We start from the raw sequence: 9494 nt of genomic DNA, 5'->3' as shown, positions 1-9494 counted from the left end.
TTTTGATAATGCACATGCCTGGACCATATCTGCTTGCCCCTCCACATAGGCTCTGCCTCCTCCACCCTACTATATGCTTCAGGACGGATTCGTATAAATCAGCCTTCCTTATCCTCTAATTGTTGTTAATCCTCACCCAAGGATATTTTTTCCACTGATTTTAGAGAGAGTGGAAGGGAGGGATAGAGACAGACAGAAACATTGATGTGAGAGAGACACATCAATTGCTTGCCTCCTGCACGTGCCCAGGGCTGCAGACTGAGCTTGCAAGGGTTCATGCCCTTGAAAGGAATCCAATCCGTGACCTTTCAGAGAGCAGGTCGACACTCTAACCACCGAGCAACCGGCTAGGGCCTTATCCTCTAATTTTGATCTGTTCAGCCAATATGAGGCTCTGCCTGGAAGTTTAAGGTCAGGAGGAGAGAATTCAGGGTATTTATTCCTGCAGTTTATCCCTGATTTGTCAAGAGTTGGCTAAGGCTGTGTTCTTTGACCAAAACTTGAGCTTCTGTTAGATGGGTCTTTTCTATACTTGGAGGTCTTAAAAGGTTCCAGAACACATTCACCTTCTTTCAAGCCTGCAGGTGATGGCAGCTGCTTTGCTAGCTCTTGAGTATTTTACCATTCTTCATTAGTATTGTTTAAACCTGCCACATATTTGTAAAAAAAAAACACACAAAAAAAAACCAACAAAAAACAACCACCACAAACTGGTTTATTAAACTATTTCCAATAACCCCTAGGACCTTGCTTTTCCCTGCTAATTTCATGTCTGATACAGTAATTTATATCAGGTCTGGTCCCTGGAAAAAGAAACACCTTCAAAATGTAATTCTGTAATTGAGTTGTTCTCATATTGGATGGCTAAACTAACCCTACTGTGGAGATGGGAGGATGGGCCTTAGTGTTCCCAATTCTTCCTTTTCCTGCAATGGAATTATGCAACAATAATCTTGCATGGACTCAAGGTGGGCAGAGGAAAGTGCCTCGTTCCTTTATGGAAGTAGATGATGTTTCAAAAGCATGGGCCAAATGCCTCTGCGGCCACAGTGGTTTTGTGGGTTCCATGTTCATAATCTTTAGTCAAAGTAAGCAATATCAGAGGGCTTTCATCTCTATGGGTCTTTAGCCAACAGAATAATTAAACATCAATTCCTCAGAGCAAAAAATTAAAGAAATAAATGACTGCCTTTGCTCTAGGTGGAGATTATCTAAATACTCAAAGCAAGGTGAAGTTTTCCAATGACCAATTAGGTAAAAAATGTGAGTAAATTACTTGAGTTAGAAAGTGTTTGATGAAATATGTTTACCTTCTCTGGTAATGAGAGGGCAGTGATGTGAAGTGGGGAAAAAGCTTTAAATCAGGCATAATGTGAACTTTGTTAGAATTTTCACCTTTATATTTAGTATAATTTTTGTTGAGCAGATCATTTAATCTGTGTTATGTCAATTTAGCATTTTAAAATGAGAGTTCAAGAGACCTCTAATTTTGCTTCAGCCTTTTAGTTCTTTTTGAAATTTCTGGCTTCCAAGAGGTCTTCCAAAGCCTCAGCAACTTAGTGAAGTCAATCGGGACTTTCAACACAGTGTTCCAAGTAGGAAATGGGATATAAACACAGACGGAGTGTCTCAGTGACCTTTCAAATAGTGGCACCGTGATGGTTGCAAAGTAGTATCATAGCTTAGCCCTGTCAAAACCATGAAACAAACCATTTAAACTAAATGCCAACAAATTCAAAAAACAAAAAAAAGGAAAAGAAAAGAAAGAGTACCACTGAATAACCTCCTGCATGGCATTCCATTCAGAATCCACGTAGAAATTTTGGGTAGTTACAAACTTCTCATAAACAATTTAAACCTTATGTACAAGGGAAGTATGAGCAGTCTATTGGCAGGATTGGAGACAGCAAAACATTTCCTCTAGCATCAAGTAGTTCCCAACATTATCTCCAGGCTAACAGAGAAAAGACTGCAGAAACATACAAAAGGCTCACAGAGGTGTGCCAGGGCAGCTGGTGCTGGCCTTCACTTGCTGGAAGATGTGCCAACCTCTCGCTTCAGGGGGAAGGTTTAGTGAGGGCAAGTGTGGTGGCCATCTGGGATCCTTCAGGGCTGGTATTGGGGTGGGTGCTTTCTTCCTCAAAGTTAAAATGCAGGGAGTTGAGCTACCAAATGGGTTATTAACAGGAAAGGTGGCTTGAAATGAGTACTGGGTACCAATTATAGACAAAAATTGGGGCCGGAGACCCAGAAATACAGGAATGAAGAACAGTAAGTTAAAATGGAGAAAAGAGGTGGGCTTGGGGGAATGTGAACAAATACTGGAGCGAAAGGGTCATTGTTTGGGATAGAACTTTTAGACACTTCCAACATATGTGTGTAGAATTCTGGGGTAAAAGAGGGATAAAGCAATAAATATCACATCTCTTCAATGTCCAGGTTCTGAACAAGTTGCGAGAAAAAAAATAGTAATTATGGAGAGCAAATTATCACTTCTATTATTCAGTGGCTAGGTTGGAGGACTTTTACGTGGGATATTGAAGTAGGACTGCCACCATTGGAATCCTGAATTAGATAGACTTAGGCACCCCACAGCAACCAGTGCTGGACCAGAAGCAGAGGAGAACCTGTCTTGTAAGCAGGCTTGGTTCCTGAGAGACAAGTGGAGCTGAGCCAAATCTGTCTAGTTACCCTACCCAAGTTTACACAGGCAGAGGGGAGAGATCTAGGTTTTACTGACTGAGTTCCATTCACAGAAAAGGAACATTAGGAATAGGGACGGCACCCTCCCCACTCATAGGAAATGGCTAAGTTTGATGGATTGCTAGGGTGGTGGGAAGAGCTCAGAATTATATGGAAGGATTAGCCAGGGGAGGTAGAAGTCACAGTGCTGTGCTCCAGGACCTGAAAGGCAGGCAGTGCTCATCAAAACCCAACCTCCATGTAATTCAAACATTTTTAAGAGCCTTAAAAACTGAGCCAAGGTAAGAGGGTATTAATCAACCCCAAATTTTCATCATCACATTCCTGTATTGGTCTGTATTCCCTGTAGTTGCTTAGCACTTTATATGTTTCAAAATTCTTCCATGTATTGTCATTTGTTCACACTCATAATCATCCTTTTGGGGGAGATAAGACTATCATCATTATATCTATTTTACAGAAAAGTACAGAGGGCTAAGATGTTGTGTTCTTGGAAGATATTTAGTAGAACTAAAACAAGAACATAGAATCCCTAAAATTTTTATGACTAGACTATGAAACTTGACATACTTGATGGCATAAGTAGAGGCTAAGAAAGTTATGATATGTTTCTTAACATATTGGCCTCATTCTCAGAATATAAAAATTCAAATACCTGGAGTTTCAGGCTGGGCCAGGAACCACCTTGTATAGAAATCTTTGACCCATTCAATCCATGAGCTAAAATTCTACACAGTACCATATAAAGAAAAATCAGTTGTATATTTTTTAACAGATATCTTAAAGGTAGATTTACAGATATCTTATTTCAAATTTCTTTTTTTCCTAAACTCATGGCAATATTTAAAAAAACTTTCTAATCGTTGTTTTTAGGGGAAAATGGGTACTTGTGTGTAAGCCAGTCACTTATTTACTTATGTTAAGTGCAAAATAAATGTGGACTTTAGGTGCTTGTTTATACAAAGAAGAAAAACACTTGTCTTTAGCTGAGTATACTCAAGTCAGAGAAATAGACAAAAAGTGAATATCATTACTTACTACAGCTGAAATGATAGGGAGATATAAAGCCTATACTAGTAAAGGAAGCACAGGTGATAAAATAGATAAATGATAAATTAAAGTCTAAACTTTTAGAACTTTTCTTACAGATTTAATATAATACATAAATTCTTTTCTACAAGAATTTTACTTCACAAATTGTATGGGAGCTGGATTTACCCTACTCAGCTTGTAAATACAAATGATTTATCTTTATGAACTATAAAATTTTTTTAAACGAAAGTGTAAATGATTGATATTAATTATCATTGCATGAATAATCACATTAACATTTGCCTGGTTATCATACTATCATGAGAGTAGGGATTAGGAGAGAAAAACAGTAGGATCCCAAAGCAGTCAGAATAATATAAGAACTGATCGCTATGTGTCTGAAAGAACATGTTCCATTATTCTAGCTGAGAACAGTGACATGTCCCTATAGAATCTCTGGACTGACCTAGCAATAAACTAATGATTTAATGAATCCACAGAAAGAACCTACTTTTATGATTTTCTCTGTGCCTGCTGGGATATTTTTAATGAAACACAGTATGCCCCTAATCACATAGGATCTTATGGAATGACTGAACCTGTGACTGAAATATCGAGCCATCTTTCAAAAAAATAGAAAATATTTATATTAGCATCCAACTTGCAAGAGTCTTTATCTGTGAAAAGTTTTTGAGAAAGGCATATCCTGGACAGGAAAGTGAGCCTGTGCTAGTTTGCCTGATAAAACCTTCTAAATCTGCCTTGTCCATTGAATAATTCATTCCATTCAAGTAGAGAAGATCTCCTGGGGTCTTGTTAATCTTGTGATGGGAACATAAGCCATAGCTATGACACAACTGCCCTGCCTGAAGCACTCAGTTCTGAAATATTCACCTGTGTCATATTGACGGGTCTCATCGTAGAGGACATACCTGATATAATCATCCACGGTTCCATAAGTAACTTCTTTGTCCAAATGGTTTATACACCACCTTTATCTTTTTGAAATGAATACCTTACCCATTTGTGTGTTTCTCAGAGACAACTGAGATACAAACCGCAAATAATTCATCTATCTGATTTCCTGAGTTTAGTAAAATCCTGAGACAATCGCTGGCTTTGGTGCTAACAAATGTACTACAATAGAGGACATGGGATTAGAGCAAGCCCCAGTGAAGTCATGGGTGGCCCCACAAAGCCTGGTAGGGAAATATCCGTGATACAAAGTCACTAGGCAGCATTTCTAGAAATGATAGGCATTTGTCAACTAGTGAGGAGTAAAACAGCATCCGTCCATAGGTGTGAAACTGGTAGCAGAAATGTAGAAGTCTCAGAGAGGGCAGATAGGGAGGTAGAAATTATGTCAGAGGCTTAATTTTGGACATTCAGGGAGGTAGGAATTATGTCAGAGGCTTGATTTTGGACAGTCACTGAGAGTCAGTTTCATAAGGTCAAGCTTCATAGTGCCCCACTATGATTCCTACTAACTAAAGGAAGTTAGTAAGTAGACACTTTATCAATGTTAGCTGGTGATGATAATAGGCTTTGAGTCCAGAATCAGCCAAGAGTCTGAGCTAGATAGTATAGGTAAAAGCACTGTTCTACAGATATTATTGAAGTTAGTACTGGCAGTCCCAATAATGAAATCTCTGAGTCAGGAGGAGGGTGAAGAACTAGGAGATCAGCAAGTGTTATAGACTGCTAGTTATGTACTCTTCCCCCCACCCCGAAAATTCATATAATGAAGCCCTAACCACCAGTGTGGCTGTATGTTAAGTAAGGAATTAATTAAGGTTAAATGAGGTCACAGGATGGGGCCCTGATCCAATAGGATCAGTGAATTTATAAGAAGAGACAACAGAGAGTCTCTTCACGAACACACTGAGGAAAAGCAATGTGAGCACACAGCAAGCCACGGATAGAGCACTCCCCAAACACCAACCCTGCTTGCTGGCGCATTGATCTTGAACTTCCCGTCTCCAGAACTGTGAGAAAATAAATTTCTGTTGTTTAAGCCACTTGGTCTGTGATATTTTGTTATAGCAACCCAAGCAAACAAATGCAGCAAGCATTGTCAGGCAAAGAACTTTGAAAAGGGAGTGACATCGTTTTAAGTTTTTAGTGAAACCTGTTGCATTGAGGAATCTGCTAGTACAGCATTAGATTTTATATTTTTCAATAGGATGTAAGCTGTAGGAAAGCAGCGATTTAGTCATTCACTGTAACATCGATAGAACACAACAGGTGTTCAATAAATACTGGCTGAATGAGTTTCGTCTTACCAAAATTGGCCAGAGACCTGCAAAAAAGGCAATTGGAAACAAAAGCAGAGAATAAAATAGCTCTCAATACAGCATTTTACACACAATAGGCACTGGACTGATGTTATATCCAAAACGGAGCCAGTTGCAGAAGCCATTCACTATCCCTTCTCCAAAGTTTCAGAGTAAAAGTCATTCTCTAGACTACTAAACAAACTCCTCTGGGTCAACTTTGTTGTCTTTGGAAAGGCAAGAGGGAGAAAACACTTGAAAGGCAGCACATTCAGAATGAGCATAACGGACTTCCTCATTTTTCTAAAAAAACAGCCAAGGACGGATCATGATCTAACACTGAAAACAAAACTTGGAAACAATATACAGAGGCCAAAAGTGTGTGTGTGTGTGAGTGTGTGTTTGTGTGTGTAGGTTTGAGTGCATGAAACATTTCATAATTTACAGATTGCTCACTGATAAAGCGAATTCAAACAAAATACAGATTATTAACATTGTGGATGCCATATATTACATGCACAGGCATAGGAATGTTATAGGGAAATGCTGGAGAGCTTAAGAGAAAGCCCCACAGTGTAAGCCCAGTTTAAGCCATGGTTTATGTCATGTACACTTACCCATTAGTCAAAACAAATAATAAATAACATAAGCCCAAAGTCAAGGAGTGAGGACATTCATTTACACACCAAGAAGCCATGCAAGGATGCACATGTGTAGTTGTATTACAGAGGAATGAAATGTTAGAACCAACTATGCAATTTAACAGAATAGGTATTTTCTAATTTTTAAAATTTAAAAAATCTTTATGATTCTGTTTTTGCTTTTATAGTATTATTTTGCTTATCCTTGATTATTAAAAGATTAAACATGGTGTACTTTTGTCCAGGTATATTTCAGATTTTATGAGATGTAGGATGGTTATATATATATATATTCCCAAATCAAGTTAATTGTCTATTATATGTTTTGTGAGTATCTTTTCTCACATCTTCTAAAGTGGCTTGTCTTCACTTTTTTCTAAAATTAGAGGACAAAATATTTTATTTTAATGTAACTGAATTTATCTATCACTTTTATAGTGGGTGCTTTTCTATTTTTTTTTTAAGTCTTCCCTGCTTGGCCAGAATGGCTCAGTGGGTAAATATTGACCTATGAACCAGGAGGTCACCATTCGATTCCCAGTCAGGGCACATGCCCGGGCTATGGGCTCAATCCCCTGATTTGGGGTGTGCAGGAGGCAGCCAATCAATGATTCTCTCTCATCATTGATGTTTATAACTCTCTCTCCCTCTCCCTTCCTCTCTGAAATCAATAAAAATATAAAGAAGTCTTACCTATTCAAAAACCTAAAATATTATTCTATATTAATTTTTTTAAATAGTAGTTTTGCCTTTAACAATCAAATCTTGAGTGCACCTGGGAATTCGGGAGTGGGGGATATAGTATGAGATAATAGTAGTCTAATTTCATATTTTTCCATATGGATTCCAACTGCACCAGCCCCTTTGATGAAGTCTACAATTCTCCACTGTTATGCCATCTTTCTCATATATTAAGTGTCCACTTACACATGCAATATTTTCTGGGCTAATTGTTCTGCCCATTGTTCTATATGCTGTTACTGAATCATGTTGTTTTACTTATTAGAAAGTAATAATAATCTTGATACTAGTTAAAAAAAGTCTACCTACTTTGGGAATAAGGCAAGTTAACATGTCAAAAAAAAAAAGCCAATCATCTTACTGAGATTCATCTGCTGTTCTTGACTAAATACTTCCCAGATTGCTGCAAGCCCTTGGTTAATTTCCAGAATTCTGATAAGTTTAATTAGCAGAATTTCTGCTAGAGCTCTATTGTTTCTATGGGCAAAGGATTTCTGGAAGTCTTTTACTCTGCAACTTCTGCTGACATCACTCCAATAATGTTTAAAAATTGAATTGGATTTATATCCAACAACTTTCAACAAATCACCTTGTAATACTAAAAATCTATCAATATATTGCAAATGCAAGCTTTCCTGTCTTATTAATAATCTCAAAACAAAAACTTTGTTTTTGCTATTAAGTGTAACGTTGTTATAGATATTTTTATATAAGCTATACCAGATTAAGAAACTTTGCTTTTTTCTTCTGTTTTCTAAAATTTCTACCTTATATAAATGTTGGGTTTTTCTGCATATATTAAAACAAAAATATAATTATTTTGCTTTAAACTCTTTTAATACATATTTTTATTGATTTCAGAGAGGAAGGGAAAGGGAGAGATAGAAACATCAATGATGAGAGAGAATCATTGATTGGTTGCCTCCTGCACACCCCACACAGGGGACTGAGCCCACAACCCGGGCATGTGCCCTGACTGGAAATAGAACTGTGACCTCCTGGTTCATAGGTCGATGTTCAACCACTGAGCCACGCCGGCCGGGCTCCTTTAAACTCTTAATGCCTGAATTAAATTAACTGATTTTTAAATATTAAACCAAACTTTCATTCCTTAAATTCCATTCTTTTTTATCCTTTTGTATTTCCTTAAGTATAACTGCTAATATTTTGTTTAGGATTTTTGCATTTCTACTCATGATTGAAATTGGCCTACAATTTTCCTTCTTTATTCTATGCTTTTCAAATAGTAGTGGCATCAATATTATTCCACACTAAAAAAAAGCTAGAAATGTTTTTTCAGATTATCTGGAAAATTTTGTATAAAATTGGAATACTTTCTTCCCTGAGAATTTGGTAATAGTCACCTGTGAAGTCACTGAAACTTGGATTCCACTTGTGGAAAAATTTTTGATTGCTAGTCTAATTCTTTAATTCAATTTCAGTTTTTTTTCTTCTTAGCTGGTTATAGTAGCTTATATTTTTCTAGAAATGTATTCACTCTGCCTAAAATATCAAAATTATTGTATAAAGTTATCCGTAATACCTTGTTAAAAGTTTTAATGTCTATATCATTTATAATGCTATCACCTTTTTTATTCCTGATATTTGTGCCTCATTGTTTTAAATCAGTGTCAATGAAATGTTGCCAGTCATGTTTGTTTTTCTCAAAGAACCAACTTTTGTCCTCGCTGATCTATTCAATTGCATGTTTATTTTCTATTTTGTTAATTTCTTGTCTTAAGTTAATGTTCTTACTTTTAATATTTTAGTTTTTATCCTAACATCTTGAAAAAGACCTTAGTTCTTTAATTTTTAGCTCCTTTTTAATACTACATGCATCAAGGGCTATATTTTTCTTTAAATACTCCCCCCAATGCATTTTTTAATCCTCACGGAGGATATTTTTCCCATTGATTTTTTAGTAGAGAGGGGAAAGGAAGAGAGAAGAAAGAAGAGTGGGGGGGTGGGAGAGATGATATAGAGTGATAAATTATAAAGAGAAAAAACAAATTTTTTTTTGCTTGAACCCCCCCACCAGCCCCCAATGGGGTGAGAGCAAAACCTTGAAACTAGGCCACATGCCCTTGGGTTGGAATGTAACCTG

Source organism: Myotis lucifugus, unplaced genomic scaffold (genome assembly GCF_000147115.1).
Source record: "Myotis lucifugus unplaced genomic scaffold, Myoluc2.0 scaffold_15, whole genome shotgun sequence".
In the NCBI taxonomy this organism is placed as follows: domain Eukaryota; kingdom Metazoa; phylum Chordata; class Mammalia; order Chiroptera; family Vespertilionidae; genus Myotis; species Myotis lucifugus.
This window is presented reverse-complemented; position numbering follows the sequence as displayed.